Genomic DNA, 19,631 nt, shown 5'->3' with positions numbered 1-19,631 from the left:
TGCCCCTCACTGCCTGCCTCTGCTCTCTGCACCTCTCTGTGCCCAGGCTCTGCCTGGCCCAGGACCAACTGTGGCTGCTGAGCGCTGGGAAGGAGGTGGCCTGCAGACACAACAAGAACAACAGCAGGAAGACAGCAATGAGGATGCCACCTCCATCATCCTCATCTGGCCCAGCAGCTCCTGCGTTGACACATTTGGGTGAGTGGTGATGTCACATGCCGTGGCAGGGCAGGAAAGGTTCCCAGCCATGTGAAGCAGGAGAGCTTTGCCACCCTTGCAATGGCCTCAGGCCTCCATGCAGAGCCTGGTCAGGGAGTGTCCTGTGTCCCCTGGTAACTTTTGGGTTTTGAGAAGGGAAGTGCAACAGCCATTGGTCTGGCAGCACAGAGGGAACCAGGGCTTGGGCATCAACTATGTCCTGCCCTTGTGTCCCTAGCCATGGGGCAGGGCTGTGAGGGCGAATGTGTCTGCCCAAGGGGCTGGGGGGCAGCGTGGCCTGACGCTGGTTCTCCTCTGTGTCAAAAGCTCCCAGGCACTGAAGGAGGTGAAGGTGGGCACACTACAGGAATAAGCTGATGCTGCTGCATGGGGATGGATGCTTCCACAGCAGCCCCACAGGGCAGCACAGCTCCTCAGCTGGGGGGAGTTGACCCTGCGGCTGCGGGCAGCTGTTGGGCAAAGCTGCCTGACAAGAGAGCACAGGTGGCTTGGGGCTCACCCAGCTCTCTGCCCGTCCAATTTGTCACTGCACAGAACCCAGGGATCCCGAGTGACCCATGTGCCATCCATCAAACCCCGGGAGAAAAAGCTGAGCCGCCGCTTTGCAGTGAGTGTCTCTCTGCTCTGGGCTCTGTGCCTGAGCCCTGCTCTTCCAGATGAGCCACAGAGGCATCGCTGCTCACCTTCTTGCCCTCCTTTCTTGCTCAGGGCAGGACCCTGGGCACCATGAGGCTGGAGAGGCTGATTGAGGGCCTGAAAAAGGTGAGCAGGACTGCCTTTCATCCCAAGCCTTCTGGCTGGGCTGGGGTGCCAGGGAAACACAGACAGTGGAGGGAACTTGTGAGGGAGGCCACAAGGGTTCCTGGTGCCACTGGGGAAACAGAGGCATTGGAGAGCCACTGGCAGCACTGGCACTTCCTTGCTGCTTCCACTAGCCAGAAAGAAGAGTCCAGCAGAGCGGGGGCTCCCAGCTCAGCCATGCTCAGGCTACTGGGAAGGAAAGGCGACCTCTTCTTCTGGCCAGGCTCTGCTCTCTTGTTCCCCAGGTGTGTGCAGCTGTGGCAGCCTGGGGAAGGGTATCCCCTGGGCTGGCACCTGCTGGACCGTGGGCACTGGAAGAGGCTGTGTGGAGACAGAGAGCCTGTGCCGCTGCCACAGCTTGGAGAAGGGCAAGGCCTGGGCTGGGGCAGCTTCTCCCGAGTGACACGTTAGCTCAGTGGAGCCCCTGAGCAGCAGCCACACTTCCTCCTGCTGAGTACCTGCCTGCGGTGCGGTGTGGCTCCACATGGCACTGAGGACAGGGCAGGGCAGGGCAGGGCAGGGCAGGGCAGGGCAGGGCAGGGCAGGACAGGACAGGCTGCAGCAGTGCTGGCACTTTGTTCTCCACTGACAGCCTTTGGTTCTCTTTCCCTCTGCAGCAGCAGGGACCGGCGGCAGCACGAGGAGGTGACTGCCCTGGCCCTTTGTTCTCCGGTGGAGCCCAGCTGGGGCTGTCCAGGCACCAGAGCAGGAAGGCTCCGGCTGCAGCAGGGCGCTCTTCGGGCAGCTCTCCAGGAGAGCTGCTCTGCATGGGAGGGAACAGACGGAGGGAGAGGCTTTGAAGATGGAGCAGCTGGGATCCCTCTGCTTAGAACTCTCTTTCAAGATACATGGACTTGCACATAGACAGCGATAATTATATGCATATTTACATATGTAGCTATTTATTTGTATAGGCATATTTTTCTACAGATGTTATTTTATTTATGAATGTACTATGTATATATGTGCATATAGATGTAAACATACAGGTATGCAGTTACATATTTGTGTATAAGTATCTAGTTCTTTATGTATATTCTAATATCTGTGTTTAGTTCTATTTCCGTATGTGCCACAGCACAAGCTGGCTTTTAGCTAGGCAATTACATTGGCCATAGATAAGAAATTCAGTTTGATTAGCCTGGTCTGATCAAAAGGCCCCCAGGTGAACAATGATAGGATACATTCAAGCCTAAACAGAGATTTCAATGACGTTCCACCCTAAGCTGCAGACACCCCCCTGATCACAGAGCAGGGCAGTCCAAACTCCCAACCGATCAGCTGCCATGAGCCGAGGAATTCTAGCTTCTATTCAAGAAGGGTCTGGAGCAATAAAGAAGCTTTTGTCACATGAATCACAGAGGGTCGTGTTGTCTGTCTCCAACCACAACCCCAGTTAATGCTATACATATGTATACAGTTGTATAGGTATTTATTTCTGTTGATGTAGTTTTGGGTATATGGCTCTTTAAACAGGTATTTGTATCTGTATACATGCCTATTTTTATCTCTTTATATATATATAGATCTATTTCTATATTTATTTATATTTACTTATATATCCAGATGTATAGCTGTATGTTTGTATGGATGCAGTTGAAAAGATATTTAGATAGGTAGTGATATTTGTCTATTTATAGATAGGTTTGTTTTATGAATGTATTTCTTGCATGCAATTTGTAATATTTAATCTATATTCACATCTGTATATTGTGCAGGTTATGGATGTATTCCGTTCTATTGAAATATGTATGGAGTTGTATTGTGGTACAAATCTATTTATTGAGTTCTTGGTATTAGAGAGAATAATATAATCGAATTAGAGAGAATAATATAATATAATTATATTATATTCTAATTATATAATATAATTAGAATATTTATATTTTTATATGGGCTATATGGTTGTTGTAATATGTAATACATTTTTTAAAAAGCACAAGTTCCCTTCATCTAATTCTAAGATCATCTTCAGCTCTGGGTACAGAGGTCCTCTTCTTCCCTGGAGGCAAAGTGTCTTCATTACTCTTCTCTCTTTGATCAAATTTCTCATCGGATCACATTTACTTCAACATCTGCTTACTTCAGCACTGATGCCTCTGTTCGTGACTATGATTAGAAGGCTTCATCCTCGCAAAATGCATTCCACAAGTTACAGGGGAAAAAAGTCAGATTTATCAATCATATCTTCTCCATAGTTTAGAAGAGAATTTCAGCTTAAGGCTTCTCCTCATCCCCTCCCATCTGGGATCTGACTCTTCCTTCTTGTCTGACCTCAATGCCTCCACGTTGTTTCTCTGCATCTCTCACTCTATCACTTTTCTCTCACTTGAAGGAGAATTGAAGCTCTGCAAGTCTCATCTGTGCACTGAAAGAATTGAATATTTTTCCCGAGGCCTGCAGAGGGCCATGTGATCCCTGCGGGTCCCGGCCGGAGCTGTTTACGATGGAGGATTCTTCACTGGGGGCAGGCGAGGATCTCAGCAGCCAGGCCAGCACACTGCGGCAGCATCCGCGGGTCGATGGCCGCCCCTGCCCCTGCCCGGCGGCTTCTGCTGAAACTCAACAGCAGCAGCAGCAGCAGCAGCAGCAGCAGCATCAGCAGCAGCAGCATCAGCAGCATCAGCAGCATTCCAGCCGAGCCACGGGCCCGGTGTGGCCGTGCTGAGGGGAGGGGGAGCCGGCTCTGGCGGGACGGGGCCCGGCGAGCTTCCCGAGAAGGGGCCCGGCCCCGCGGCAGAGCCCGCCCGGCCTGGCCCGACCCAGGCCCGCAGAGGGGCAGAGCCCGCCCGGCCGGCCTGGGACCTGTGCTCAGGCCCCAAGGGAAAGAGAGCTTCCCGGCCTTTGTTCGTGTTAAAATGTGTGTCCACAAAAGTGTGTTCAACTTTCCCAGTGGTTTAACAGGTTGTCAGTTCCCAAAAACAATCACCCATTGGTCTTTGTCAGACACAGTGGAAGCTCTCAGCAGCTCCTCTCAGAAATAATAATTTCTGTGGATGTCTTCTTCCGTCTGCACTAGATGTCTTATATACAAAATCAGCATAGTTGTTAGTCTTCAGTTAATCTTTGTGTATAGTGAGTGGTTGTAGAGTTTTGCAACAAATTCATTTTTGTTAATGGAAGTCGATAACAGTATGTTTTTACATACTGTGCTTGTAGCATTGAGAGGAATGTTGAATTTGTCTTTCCAAATGAGCTGTGGATCTGCTTGTAGATAAGGCTAGCACTGAGAGATAAAAGAAACACTGGGATGGATTTCACTGATTGATGAACGGAAAAAGATATTTGTCTTTACGAAAAAACTGTAGGGCTGCTGATAAATGAAATTGGATATCGAAAGATGAAAGAAGCAACGGGTGGAAAACGATGAATTTGTGTTGGTTTGAAAGTAAAACCAGGGCGAGACTCCAAGTCAGTAATACAATTTAATAGGAGAAAAGAGAAAAAATAAAATACATGCAATAATATAAAAGAAACCACCACCAACACAGTCAGAAATACAACCTGACACCCTGTCAGTCAGGGTGTTGGTAGCAGTCCATAAAAGTGGTGGCTGCAGTCCTCCTGGATGACAGATGTGGTTCTGTTGAAGCAGTGCTCCTGTAGAAGGTGCAGTTTTCCTCCAAAGATCCAGCGATGATGTGGAAAAGGTCCGACTTTCCCCTGGGATCCAGTAGAAAGGTCTGCCCTCGGGTCCCAAACCCCAGTTTTTTATCTAGGTAGGAAAGGCTTGGCTCCTGCCCCCGGTTGGGGCATCTCCCAATGGGATGATGTAATCTTATCAGTCACACAATAGGACTTAATGGCCCATTAACGGAATATATCTTCTGGAGGAAGGATGGGTTGTGAATAGATAACGATGATCATCCCCGATCTTATCAAATGGCACATCAGCAGAGGATATCTCCCACAGAGATAAGGATCACCACCCCTACCACATTTTAACAGATGGTGATAGAATACACATTTTTGCATTGTACCCCAGGACAGAATTCTATAAGTATTGAAAATTAAAAGGGAGGGTTATACATTAAAGGGGAATTTCAGGTATCAGGCGTTCCGGGAAGTCTGTGCCTTTCAAGTACCTCAGCCAATGGGGAAAGAGAGAAGGAAATGCGGCCGGGAAAATAGGATAAAAAGGAGGGTGTGTACTCCAAAAATCTGAGAGATCCCAATGGAATGTCCCATGGCCTCTCCCGTTATTCGAATAAAGCAAAAAGGACTCCTCTGTCTCCTTTTTGGACATAAAGCTCTGGTGTTTGTGGATTAATTTTCCTGACACGATCATCAAACAAATAACTTTTTAAAAACTTTGATTGAGATCTGTATACTTATATGTTGTCAGAGCGGGTGTAGCAATTGGTAATAAATGGTATTTGTCAGCTGAGATGGGTGTTGTGTGATTTGTGCTATCCAGACCAATGAGCTGATGTACAGGTGATGATGCTGGAGGATTTTGGCCTTGAAAATCTCCAGCCATGCCCAGCACATGCCCCACGTGCACTCAGGCTGGGCAAGGAAAGTGCAGATTTGGGATGGCAGCAGAGCCACATGTTCGCTAAGAACTCCCTGCAAAGCCTGCTGAGAAAAGTCCGGGACTCCACTGAGCGTAGAACTCCAGGAGCAACCCGAGGAGGACAAATCCAACCCCCATCCCACTGGCAGCTCTTCAGGAAGTGTGAAGTGCTCCAAGTGTCCCCCTGAAGGTCATCCAGGACACCAGAAGCCAACAGAGATCCTGAGCCAGCCCTGCTGCCATTGGCAGCACTTTGGGAAACGAGCAGGAGCAAGGGGGAGACAACAATGACTGAAACTGCTGCAGGCTGGGGATGAAGGCAAGGCCATGGACACAAGTGCTGAGATGCTGCAAAGCCCAGAAGGATGGTGGAGAACTGGGAAGCAACAAGTTCTCACAAGCACTGAAATGATGGAAGCCTTTTTTGTGAAGTTCCCTAAAGGAACTCCCAGGCCAGGGGAGTTGATGCCATGGGGAATAGTAGCAGAAAAGAAGAAAGTACAAACAGTAGGAGATTACCTATATGCCCACAAGAAATGGCTTCAAAAATGATCAACTATGTATCTTATGGGTTGTATGTATTATTTATCAAAATATATAAATATCAAAATATATTTCATACGTATTATTATTTATAATTTGATAGGTTTTATTTTTTTATATATATTTTCATTTCGTATAGATTTGATCTATTCCTCCAACTTGGGAGAGTGAAGATGTACTGCTGTCCAAAACCTTCTGCACATTCACCCACTGTTCTTGCTCTTCTCAACATCTCAGGGCTGCTGTTTGCACAGAATTAGGAAGAATTTAACTCAACAGACCCATGAGTGAGGTGTCCAGTCTGTCCTGAACATTCATGTGGCAAGGCACAACACACAGCTCTCAAATCACTTCCATTATCACAAGTGCTTTCATTCCTGCTGAGGATTGAGGAACTCTGAAAAGCACCAAAGACACAGAAAAGAGCTGCAAAGAATTTGCATTGTGCTACTGGCTGTTATCCTCATGGAGGAAAATCGGTTGGGTTTTTTAAGGTCGTAACTTTCTAAAAATTAGGAAAGCTTCTGTTTCGGTTTGAAAGACAGGTATGGTCTAAGGAAAGGCGAGAACCTCTTTCCTGAGATGCAGAGTGCAACCTCCTCCCTTCTAATTATTTTAGTTTCAAATCGGAGACTGTCAGGCAGGAGATGTGGGGATAGGAATAACGGTTCTTTACTGACATCTAACAAGGCAAAATAGTAGAAACTACACCAGCTATAACAATTGGCAACAGAACAGAACAGTGTAGCTCAGTTCCAGTCCCTTTTGGCCACAGGCTCCCTCTCCCTGCGCTCAGTTCCCGGTGCTGGGGGCAGGGCAGGGCCCGCGCAGTCGCAGAGGGCTGGAGTGATGGCGGCGGCCCAGGGCTGAGAGGGATGGAGGAGAGACTCCCCCCTCACGGTGTCGGTCGTGGGGCTCGGCAGAGAGTCCGGGGGTAGTAGGGTGAGGTGGGAGAGCAGCAGAGCGATGTCCAACGGCAGGGAGCGTGGATCTCGGCGCTGGGATGGCAGTGGAGTTGCTGCTCGGAGCACGGGGCATCCTCTCATTCCACGAGCAAGCGAGAAAAGTCCCAGCCCGCTCCAGACCCCCGTCCCACCTTTCCTTTTCTAGTCTCCCCTCCCCTCCCTCCACCACCCCCCTGTGAGAGAACATCATAGTTTTTTAAGGTGTAGCCACAACTACTTAGCATAACAATGGGAGAAATTCCACAGAAAGAAAAGACAACAATTCAACCCCCAACAGCTCCTCAGCATCATTAGCCCGGTTGCAAATGGTTTTCCTGACTTGGCAAAACTGAAGTGCTAACAGTGGCCTCTGTCCTCGGTTCAAATCATCTGCCCTGACCTGCAGACAAAAGCACCATCCCCAGCAGAAGTTAAGTCAGTCACTTTTCTCAAAAAGCTGTCATAAATTTGTGAGAGGAAAGGAAAACGTGTCAGACACTGTGGATTAATGACAAACTCTGAGACACAGCTCCAAAGCAAAGGGCAGCAGCTTCTCTGGGACATTGCTGGTGCTCCAAGGCAGCCGGGCTGCCCTGGCTGCCCAGGGCCCTGCGCTCCATGGGCTCTGCAGAGCTGCACAGCGCCGGGGCAGCTTCGGGCACCTTGGCCCCTGGGCAGGAGTGGCCTTCTTGCTCTGGATGGCTGCCTGTGGGCAAATGCAGGCTGCTGGCCTTCTGCTCTTGGCCCCAGCCCAGCCTTGCAGGCTAGGCTAATCCTGTTCCCTGTCTGAAATGTGCTAAAGAGGGACTTGTTTGATTCCAGGTCTCCAGGGCATTGATTTGCACCACAAAATACTGAAGGTCTGAGGCCTGAACAACAGGCCCTGAGCCAAAGCTGCCCTCCAGATGATCCTTCCAACCACATGTTCTATGGATCTGCTCCTTAACCAAATGTTGCTATCAATAGGATCTGTGTGTCCTTTCATTGGGGAAACACGTCTTTACCTTTTGGCATGAGGAAACCGGACAAGGCCACACCTGGCCTTGGCTCCTCCTTGAGCCCTGGCCAGGCTCAGGGAGAAAACCAGGAGGAGAATGAAATCAGATGTCCCACACCAGAAGTTCTGTCACATTGCTCGTTCAGCACTATCAAAGCTGGGCTACTGTCACAGTGCAGTCGGAAGCCACGTGGCCAGCAAAGGTGGAGGCACCGCAGGATTTCCCAGCTCCTGGCCGTGGCTCTTCAGGCCTTGGCTGGCACAGCTTCCCCCAGCTGATGTGTGGATATGGATGAAGGGCAAAGAATTGGGGTATCAGGTGATGTATCTTTCTTAATCTCTAGAGACAAGCTCTCATGTGTCAATGTATTCAAACGTTGAAGCTGTGGTACATTGCTTAGTTTATCCTTTTCTGACTCTTTTTTTTCAGTTTTGCATGATACTAAATTACACTATTCCTTCAGCTGATGTATCTGTCTGTGTCTGTGACCCTCTCCACCACCAAAACAAACTTGCAGCCAGTTTAGCACCAGACCTGCCTCTCTGCCAGCCCGTTTCTTGGAAAACAACCCTGATCACCATCTCTGCAAATGAAATTCCCACTTTGCAACTTCCTTTTCTGCAGGCAGGTGAGAAGTATCCGCTCCCAGCTTCAGACACCTCCAGAAGCCAACTGCTTTCAGCAGTCACAACCCTGAATTATCAACCTCCTTCCTTAACCTGCCCACTGGCAGCCCACAGCTAGAGGCCTTTGGTCCAAGGATACCCACAGAGGAGCTTGAGGAGGGAGCAGAAACAAAACTCCTGCAGAGTTGAAACCTCCCTTTGTCATATGAGCACACACCAACCTGTCCAAAGGGAAAGCAGGCAGGAAAGAGAAGCTCCTCTCCCACAACAGCAAGCTCTGTGCTTCCTTCAGTTCCAGCTGGAGAGCAGAGGCCATGGGCAACTCCTCCGTTTAGGAAGGAACCCTGGGAATTGGCCCGATCTGGGAGGGCAGCAGAGAGAAGTTCCCCAAAGAGAATGAATAGATTCTCTGGGATCAAAAGATTATGGCAATATTTCTGCAGAAAAAAGAAAAAAAGAGAAATTTTTGAAGCATTTGAAAAAGTTCCCAGATGGGAATGTCTACCCTGACACAATAACCCTTCAGTCTACTTGGTCTGTCAGGAAGCTTAGGAATGTGTCACAGTGCAATCTGGATTGTACTGGGCAGTTAATTTGGCCACATATGGGAGAAGCAGCCTGGCCTGTTAGACAGCCTCTAGGGAACAGAGATAGGACAGAATTGGAGATAGACAAGGATTTGATCCAGCTTCCCAGCCCAAGCTGCAGAGGCTATTGGTCAGAGAGCTGAGCAGCCTGAACTTTCAACCAAGCACAAGTGCTTACCTGGGAACATTACGAAAGGTATTTAAGATGAGGTCAGAACAATAAAAAGGCTTTTTGTCATATGGATCATAGAGTGCTGTGTCTCTGTCTCTGGAAAAAAGTTATTCAGCCACCTAATTTGGAGTTGGTCTATTGTTTCCAACAATATATATTCACTATAGATTCACTATCTCATCTGTGAAAATAACTAGTAATCAAGTTTCTGAACCATTCAAGGACCTAATATCTAAAGCTCATAAAGTGTGCACAGAGGTACATCCCTGATAGTTGGTAATACCATGATTACAGTGAAATTGCTATTTACAACTCACAGCTTCAGTCCCATCTCTCTTGCCACAGAGCAGATAAATAAAGAGCCTTATCTTTTGCTGTGAGGGGCAGGTCGTTAGTCTCAGATGCTCACAGTAACTCTGCTTGCTGCTCAACAGATGAAACTGGTAGCAAAAAACCAGCTCTGGCTCTGTAAATATTGTTCAGGTGCAACAGACTGGATTTTCATGATGAAACGACCTCCAGAGATGCCCCAGCAGCATTCTACACCATGAAAGGAAAGCAGAGACAGTAGTGTGCAAACCAAGAGCTATTTGCTTCCCTCATGATTACAAATTAGCTGAACAAAATTAGGTTTACCCATTTCTCTGTCTGCTTACATTCTGCTGTTCATTTCTCATGCACAGTTCTGATACCTGGAAGGATGCCAGGTGCAATTAAAGAAAACTCAGAGGATGGCGGCTGTTTTATACCAGAACAGGTGTTTCAAAAATTCCTCTCTTTAGATGAAAGATGCTACTGTAGAGAGAGTTTGAAAAATGATATTTCAACCAAAGCAAACCTAACTAATTCCTAGAAATCAAGGGAAGGCCTGGCTGAGAAATGAATTGGTTTCAGATTTTTTTTCAGTTCTGAAATGTTTTATTCCTTTCTTCTTATTTTCCTTAGTTCTATATAGAATTGGAAAAATATGGGGAATAAAACAGAAGGTACAATGGAACTATAAAGGGGCCTGATATCTTAGGCCTTATGGAACAGAAACCGTGGGAGTGACAGACACAGATAAATGCTCCCTGGGCAAGAAGTGACCAAGAAACATGCTGTGAAATTTTGTGATAAGATAATGTTATCAGGTAATGTGATGTCATGAGGAATGTGTAACCAATGGGAAATTGTTACCAAAATTAGAACCCTATATAAATCCCATACAAGTAAAACCCTATGTAAGCACCTTGTATACTCAATAAAATTGGCTTCTGATCCAAACTCAGATTGTCCCCGTCTCTCCAATCACTGATAGAAAATCCACCAAAAGCCAACAAAGACAAAAAACCACCCCTCCTTTTTCTTGGTTTGCTAAAGATAACCCCCTTCTCTTATCCGATTAAGTTAATAAATAATTTTACTAAAGCAGCAGTGCTGTTTTCTAAGAATTGTTTAATCAAAATTAATTGAGTTGGAAGGAACCTCCAAGCTCATCTTCTTCCAGGGACACTTTCCACTGTCCCAGATTGCTCCAAGCCCTGTCCAACCTGACCTTGAACACATCCAGCTTCTCTGGGCAACCTGTGCCAGAGCCTCACCACCCTTACAGGAAAGAATTTCTAACATCTAATCTCAACCTGCCCTCTTTCAGTTTAAAACCATTGCACCTTGTCCTGCCATTAGCTGCCCATATAAAAAAGTCTCTCTCTCTCCTTTTTAGGTCTGGACTTAAACCACACTCTGCTGTTGCTGTTGGATAAAAGGCTGGCAAATGTCTGAATATTGCAATGTGCTTCATGTCCCTTGTGCTAATGAGGGCTCTGGTCTAAATGCTCCAAACAGTATCTGCCCAGTTGAAGCAAGGGTTATTTTTAAGAATTCTTTCAATGATTACAGTTTTAGCCTTTTCCCAGGTTGCACTGAAGATTTAGGGGCAGTTTCTGTTATTAAGGGATAATGTTTCTCTTGAAATAAGTAGTGTTTTTTTTCCTAGAAAGTTACTGCATGCATTTTGCATTGTGAAAATGTTCACATGGAGCAGTAAAGCAGTAATTAATAGAACTGAGAATTAGGTAAAAATTTAAGTCCCTGAACTGGCAAAAAATGATGTGCTCACCAAAACATTTCTCTGCTCTGAGCTTGAGTGAATGATAGCTCAGTCTGATAGCTGAATATTTTTGCATCAGATATTCACTGAAATGTTCATACACTTAAGAAATATAGTTAATTTCCTTGCTATAAATAAAATATAATTCATAGATGTTGCCTGGCATAGGTAAGGTTATCAGTCATATATTTTGATGATAACTGCAGTTCCACTGGGATGTTTTTCTACATTTGTCTTTTTATCACATAATCTTTTATTCTTTGCCTCCACAGAGCAGAAACATCTCTGTGAACTTCAGCCTGTTACAAGTATGAAATGGTTTTGGTTCTCATCATCTAGTCATCCTCTGATTGTTTAATTACTTTAGACATCAGTACTGTGGACATAGCTTCTTAAATCTGCTACCCTACTAAATCTATTTTCTCAGCACTATGTTTGTATTTGTTCTTTGCTATTTCCATTAGGCATGGTGCTTGGAGATGTGATATTTGCACTTACTTGCACTTTTTTCTCATAAACCTGAGTATCTATTATGGTCCCAGTTTTGAACTGAAGCTGCATGAGTTATTATCTGAGAATATTCTCGAAAACTCCAAAGTGCCTCTATGCCTTTTTCTTCTGATTTCTGCCAAAGGGAACTCAGACATTCATATTTTTTGCCCCTTGAGGAGCCTTTATCGCATACCGTCCTGACAAGACATCCTTTTCTGTAGCAGAATTTTTCCCTTGGGACTGCCTGCTTTAAAACCTGTGTTGCAGAACAGCCTTTAGTTTATAAACCTGAAAACCTTCTAATAGACTGTTTCCTCCAGTCTGATGTGAAAATTCCTCGTCTGTTATGTGAAAGGTCTGATGCTTTCCCTTGCACTGGGATGGGAAGGCTAGCAGGTTCTTTCTCAGTGTATTTGGTTCAAGCAGCAGTTCTGTTTACAGAGTGCTATTTTTTACTGTCTCTCCCAAATGTGCTGCTCAAGCCAAAATAAGGTGGTTTTATCATGATTTGTAGAGGCAAAGATCATCTTCTTCAGACCAGTTATGTGTCTTGGGATGTGCAAGAGCTGCTCCATACTTGACCCCTAAGCACTGCCTAAAAATATCAGAATGGGCTTTTGTTAGATTACTCCTTCTATATCTGCCTGCTTAGACCAGGCCTTTGCAGAAGGACCTTTAGTAGTTCTGTACTGACTGATAAACCAAATCCTTCTTCTGTCAAATTAAGTTCATTCATAGGACCTGTACTTCCTTCTGGGAACTGTTAAGGCTCATCCACATCTTATGCCTTATGATTTCTGTGCTCTGCTGCCTGCACCTAAATCTCCCTGGACATCTGGCCCTTTCAAAGTGGCTGCTGTGAGCTCTTTACCACTAGATTGACCACTAACTTACCCAGCTTAATACAGACACCCAAGTTTCATTTTGCTGCCAGGGACAAATTAGATTCCTTCCCCTTTCCCTTCCAGATCGTGATGGATGTGCTGCTTGGACAAATCTTTGTCAGATGTATCTGTGTAACTCCATCAGTGCAGTTAGTCTTGTTTTGAGTTCAGTCACCCCTGGAAAATCCAGACAAGATTATTTCAATGACTGAAAACTGGTGGTGGTTTGCCAAAAAAACAAACAAACAAACAAACAGACATTACTGCCTATTCTATCTGGATAATCAGTCTTTCATTCTGATTTTTCCTTTAGTCTTCCTCACTTTAGTGGATGACCTGAAATGACATTGCATTATCACTTGGATTTTCCAAAACTGTGCTCAGTGTATGTGCTGAGCTGCTCTCTTTTGTTTTATCCATTTCAGAGACAGGCCATGAGCTTCTTCACTCCATATCTTGTGCAATTACCTCTGCAAAGCCTAAAATACAATCATAGAGGTGTACACATGCAAAGGTGGAATCTTTTCCCCATATTTTATGTAAGGTCTTCCCATTTATTCAGTGCTATTATCTCACTAACACTCACTGAAAGGTGTCCTACATTTGTAGCAAAAACGTGGATGTGCAATGTCCTCTATGACTTTATCTTCCCTACAAGGATTTTAAAGCAAAATCCCTTGCCTTATTCTGTGATGACATATGAGGTAACAAAATGCAAATTTTTCACTAAAATAAATAGGAGTTTTAAGAAACAGAATAAAACATATTTAATAATTTCCAAGAAAAGATCAGGAAATGGGTTTAAAAGTCAACATGGCAGTATCCAAAGCAACTTTTAGAAGTTCCTTTAATGCAGAATAGAAGTTTGCCTGGGCACATGGGAGAGTGAACACCCTTTTGTTAACCTCTTTTTGTTAAGTCTTGTTAAATCTGTTTGTTGACCTCTGACTCTCTTTAATCAAAGCATCTTTCTCTGCAGTGAAACATACAAACCTACTCAGGGACTTGCCCTGAAACATGATCACTTTTCCAATTAGAAAATTGATGATTTCTTAAAATTCCTGTGGGTTGGAGAAGCTAAGGACAATTTTCAGGCTGGAAAAGCTTCTATAAATCTTTAAGTTTTATTATCATCACCATGCACTGTCCAGCAAGAGCAGCTCGAGCTTGGACCTCATGAGCTTTCCAGTGCAGTTCTGCTCCATTTCTCCTATCGGAGCTTTGCAACTGTAGTAGATTTTTTCTTCCCAGTGTTTGGAAATAGTTCAGGAAATCAAGTAGAACCTGCAGTTTCATGATGATTTCAGGCTCTTATACTTTGTAGCCCTTGTGTAGTCAGAAATACACTCAGTGCTTTAGGTTGTGTGTGTATACACATGTGTATATATGTATATATCTATATATCTATATGTGTATATAGATATTCACAAGTTTTTTAAAGAATCTTTTAGAAATCTGCTCTGGATATTTATCACTTCAATTGCAGCTTCTGAAATTGAGATCTGCTGCATAGGAAATAAATTTCTGAACTAATAAAAATATAATAAAAGGAAGAAATATACATCCTGGAACTGCCAAGACTGTACTCTAACACCTTTAATGTTTGGGCCAGGATAGAAATTATCCATTATTCAGGATTATGAAATGACTCTTTCTGGACCTTTGCTACCTCTTAAATCAGTGTCATGAGCGCCTGCTCAGACCTTTGTTATGTTGTCTGTCTCCTTCTTAACTTGTAGCATAAATATGGAATGGCTTCCCAGGCAAGGGAAGTCAAGAGTAAATAAAGATAAGATTAAGAAAGCCACATAGCTTTGTTGAAAGTGCTGGGGTTTTTATCACTTAGATTCTTCTTCATTTGCCATATATTAACTCATTTACCATAAAGAGGAATGTGACAAAACCACAGCTCAGTTTTCCCAATAAATATATAAGGAAATGAAAGGATCTGTGCACTATATTTTATTGTCAGCCTATGTGGAATGACTGGCTATTGCCCAGAAGACAATTCCTTTGGAAGTTTTTATTTTTGTCCTGAATAATTTCCCACATCAAGAAAAGAAATCAAAACTTCTGATGGCAATTACTTTACATACATATCAATATGTCCTAGTACTTTATTTAATAAATTAGAACCTTTGAACTAGTAATTCAATGTCAGTAGTCTTGCATTTCTTGTGCATTAAAACAGGAATTTCTTCTATTATTCTCTAGATATTCAAGTGAATTAATATGTCATTGTGTTTATAATTAGTAATTATGGGTTGGTTTTGGATTTGTTTTTACACTAACAAGACTTATAAAGTATTTGTTTAATTCAGCTTATTTCCAAATTACTGAGTTCTTGTTCCATTTTGTAGTTAACATCTGAGTAATATCAAGTCTGTACCTCCAGTGGATTTATAAAGTATATAGCAGTTTTGTTCTGACTTGGCAATACATCTCTGGATCAGTCCAGTGTAAGACCTGGTCATAAGAACGATTTTTCATTAGGCTACGTCAGACATGACAGAGTTGCTACAAAGACAATGTTTTATTGCTACCAGTTTGAATATAGAGACCAAAAAAAAAGCCTTGAAATGAGCTGAATTTTGGAAGAACTTAGAGTAAATGAAAATTTGAAGAGCACTAGAGCATTATTACAGAGCTGGGAAACTGTGTTGTGTGCACGTGTATTGTTTTTAAACATTGCCAAGTGTCTGCCCAAAATAATGTCTCTGTGAAGAAAACCTCTTAATAAAATTAGTGTAGCTAATTACAAAATATCTTGCAGCCTTTTTGGTCACAAAAGGATGAATGCCTTTAAACTGAGGGAGGAGAAGGAGACACTTCTAAATTGTATTCCCTGCTCATTGCAGGGGGGTTGACTAGTCCCTTCCAACTAAAAATATTCTATGATTCTATAACGTACATTAAAAAAAAAAAAAAAATCCCGAGCAGTTTAATTTAGAGACTTACTTTCAATGAATTCTCTCACCATTTTCTGACACGTGGTATAAGCAGGAACAGATGCACCTGTTAGAGAATACACATCTTCTTTCCTCTTTTTTTTTCAAAATTTGGCTTTTTTTTGTGTGTGTTTTGAAGATGGATATATTTTTGTTAATGGTTTATGTAGAGAAAGCTATATGTTGCTACTGAAAATATATTCAAACATTGATACTGGCACTGGGTACTGTGATAGATGAAGGAAAGTTTGAACAGGTAAGAAACGAGAATTGTTAAAACTGAGACTCAGCCTTGTCCTTGCAGGGTGAAAACAGGTGAAGCCTTAAGTTTTAAGTTTTTCTGCTCTGCTTGGTGTGCTTTTCTGTTGTGCTTGGGTGGTGAAGACAAAACAGTCCTATTCCAGTTAAGAACTCAAGGATAATTTCTCCAAACTTCAGGCCCTAAGCATAAGCAACGTGAATGGAGGAGGGTGGGCAAGCAGGCAGGCAAGGAGGATGAAACTTCACTATTTGTGACTATTAGTTGGACAGTTGACTCCTGCATGCAAATGGACTAAAAACCTATAAAGACGTGAGATCTCGTGACCAACCCCTCTTTTGCTTCCATCTTGGAGTCATCCAGGCAGGGGCCACGACTGGTACTGCCAGGATGTGGCCTTTGAAAGACTCTCAATAAATACACATTTTATTCCCCTTAACTCTATGTAGCCTCTGTTCCGGATCCTCCAGGCATCACTGGTGTTTCACCTCTTGGTGTCACTGCAGCATTTGATATTTGCAGTTACTAGCTCATATTACTGTTGGATTGGCGTTTGCTTTTTTGTTTTTCCCCTTTGGTTTGTTGTCATTTTTCCTTTTTTTTTTTTTTTTTTTTTTTTTTTACTGTAGTCACTGCAGCTGTTTTTTAACAAGTCAGAATAAAAGGTAGCAATTAAACTGTGAGCTGCTAATAGCTCTCAGATCTGCTAATAGCTCTCAGATCTGCTAATGAATTTTGTCGAGCATTAAACCAGCAGTGTGAAGCCTCAGGCACCAAATCAGTTTGAAATGAACATGATTCGGAGATGGATAGGAATTACTCAATTCAGGGGTTAGAAATCTGTCAAATATATTGTAGTAATTTGTGAACTTGGTCAAGTCCACAATACTTTTCCCCTTACATCTATACCCTTTCCAATTCTTCTTAAAAAATGGGTGTCTTCTGACACTTCTAAATCAATATTCTCTCCATAATATAGACAGCATTTCACATAGGACACGTTTTCTTAAAAAAGCTATTCAGACTCTCTAAATTTATTTCAGGCAGTTATTTTCCCTGTGCTGTCTTGCCCAATACCTCTAGGCATTAGAGCTAAATTTTCTCTGAATTGAGGAAAGAAATAAAGGAAAAAAATAATTCTAGCAGAATTTTAATGTGTCATCTAGACCAAGACCATCCTGAAATAGAGGCTGATAGATGAACATGTGCTGTACCAGTGACAGAGCAAATACATTTCTTGGTGTCCTTACGTAGCTAGCCGTAACAGATTCTTTAATTTGCTTCTGCTCCTTTCCCTGCTATTTTTTCTCACCTACTTTGTCTCACTGGCCTCATCTTTTTCTTGAATGTATATATTTTTGTACTGTTTCCTCAGTGGCCTCAAAAGTTTAAAGTAAGAATGAAACCTTTAGCTGAAATGTAAGATTAATATTGCCTGGATCAGATTTTCTAACCAAGTGGTTTCTTTGCTCTTAGTTCAAGAAGACATTGTCACCCTGGGCTTTAAAGCTTTGCAGTGCTCTGGCAGACTGTCAGTGAAGTGTTTGAAAGCACTGATAGTGGAGAATTTCTGCCATCAGACACTGCATGGGAGGCTGAAGAGTGAGGCATTTAAAGCCCACTACAATGACCAGTGTGTGATGTAATGCAATTTCCAAATGAGAGGAAGGAGTCAATGTGGCACTGGCAAAGGTGCTGCGTCTGCAAAACTGGAAAACTAAATCACAAACAGAAATTATTCCTGCACATAATCACTCAATAGAAAGAAGCAAGAATAAGAAGGACAAGAAGCACCCTTTACATGGTAAAATGCCAACTTGTTTCTCTTTAGTCAACCAAATGGTTTTGACTGCTCTTCCTTTACAGCCTTGCAGCAATGCAAGTTATTGTGGCTTCAGAGTGTGTAAAGATAATGCCAAAAGGGAAAATTGGTCTGTTGGGTCTTTATTCTCACCTCTGCAATCCCCTTCCCACCAAAAGTCTGTGAGGAAAATTAAAATCAGTTGAAGATTCATTATCCCCCGCGTCTGTGTAGGCAAAATACACAAACACATGGATAGAATTATAGCAAGTGCTGCAGTACTCCACTGTCATGTATTGCTAAAAGTCACCCAATACTCAAAAACCTGTGATACTTACAAGAAGTTATACAAGCAATGAAGTCACAACTTGGTCATTTACAGCTTAAGAAATACATTTTCAGGTAATAAAATGGAAACATAAATTGATGTTTCGATTGAACAGAATTTCGTCCATGTTACAGAACCTGATTATCAAAGAGTATAGATTCTAACATTGCCTCCATATCAAGGCATGAGAGGCAAAACTAGAGCCATTCTGATCTTGAATAGCTTTAGTCAAAATTACCTTGAAACAATCTGAATGATTTAATGTGTCGTGAAACACATAAGTATAAAATTAGGCCCAGGTATTGTCCAACTCTCCTGCAAAGATAAATGAATGAGAGATGAATCTCCTGTGCTGGGACTGAGAGATGGGACTTTAATAGTGGAAGTGGTGTAGAAGCAATTCAAGTAAACAGCTAAAGCTTGAGAAAAAGAAGTCTGAGTCATTTCTTGAAGGCAAAGCATCCAAGCAGAGACGTATAGGGCATTGAAGTCTGAAGTTATGAAGTTATGAAGTCTGAGCAAAAGTAGTTTGTTGAAGTTATTGAAGTCATTATTGTTCTCACAGTTTAGCCTTATATACTATTACAGTTCTAAGCAGTTACAGCTCTAAGCAATCATAGCTCTAAGCAGAATTTTTCTCACTAGTACAGAATCAGCCTATTGTTTGCATTTCTTGGTAGCCTGTCAAAACTGCAAGGCTTTAAAACCCTCTCTAGTTGAATGTGCTGTACTTTTTTGTATCTATGAGTTCCTGTTCTAGGCCTTATATCTTGTTCTGCTGTGCTCTTTGTTCCATCTCTCATTTGTTTTCCTACACTCATGAGAGGATTAGATTATGACTATGAAAAAGGGCTCAAAAGCCTTAAAGCTTTTTTAAAATTGGAGGAAATGTGTCACCAGGAAAAATGAACATTAGGCAGCTACAAAATCTACATAAACATGTTGGCCGGTAATGATCTTAATTACTCTATTTTAGAAATTACCTTGTCACACTGCACTTTGAGAATCGGTTTTAAAAATATCTGACTAAAATTTTTCTGAAATTATTTAACACAGGAGATCATTATGAATGCTACAATTGACCTGTTAGCTTGTCTGAACTCCTGGAAAATGTAATTTAAAAGCCCAGATGCATTTTTGCTCTGTATATTTATACTGATCTTATCATGATGGTGTCATTGCTAAACCACTAAAATGAAATAATATACTGGGGTAAATATTTTTGTCTTCTTCTTCTTCTTTTTTTTTTTTTTTTTTTTTTTTTTTTTTTTTTTTTTTTTTTTTGTTAGGAAATTATATGGTTCTCAATGAAAAAATAAAGTCAATAAGCACTATGCAGTGCAATATCTTATTTCAGCAAATGTAATTATCATGAAAAGATAGCAATTTTTTTTTTGTGGATTAAGTAAATGGAGACAGCAATT

The sequence above is a fragment of the Sturnus vulgaris genome, chromosome Z (assembly GCF_052056855.1).
Source record: "Sturnus vulgaris isolate bStuVul1 chromosome Z, bStuVul1.hap1, whole genome shotgun sequence".
NCBI lineage: Eukaryota > Metazoa > Chordata > Aves > Passeriformes > Sturnidae > Sturnus > Sturnus vulgaris.
The sequence above is the reverse complement of the archived record's forward strand: the minus strand, read 5'-3'. Positions refer to the sequence as shown.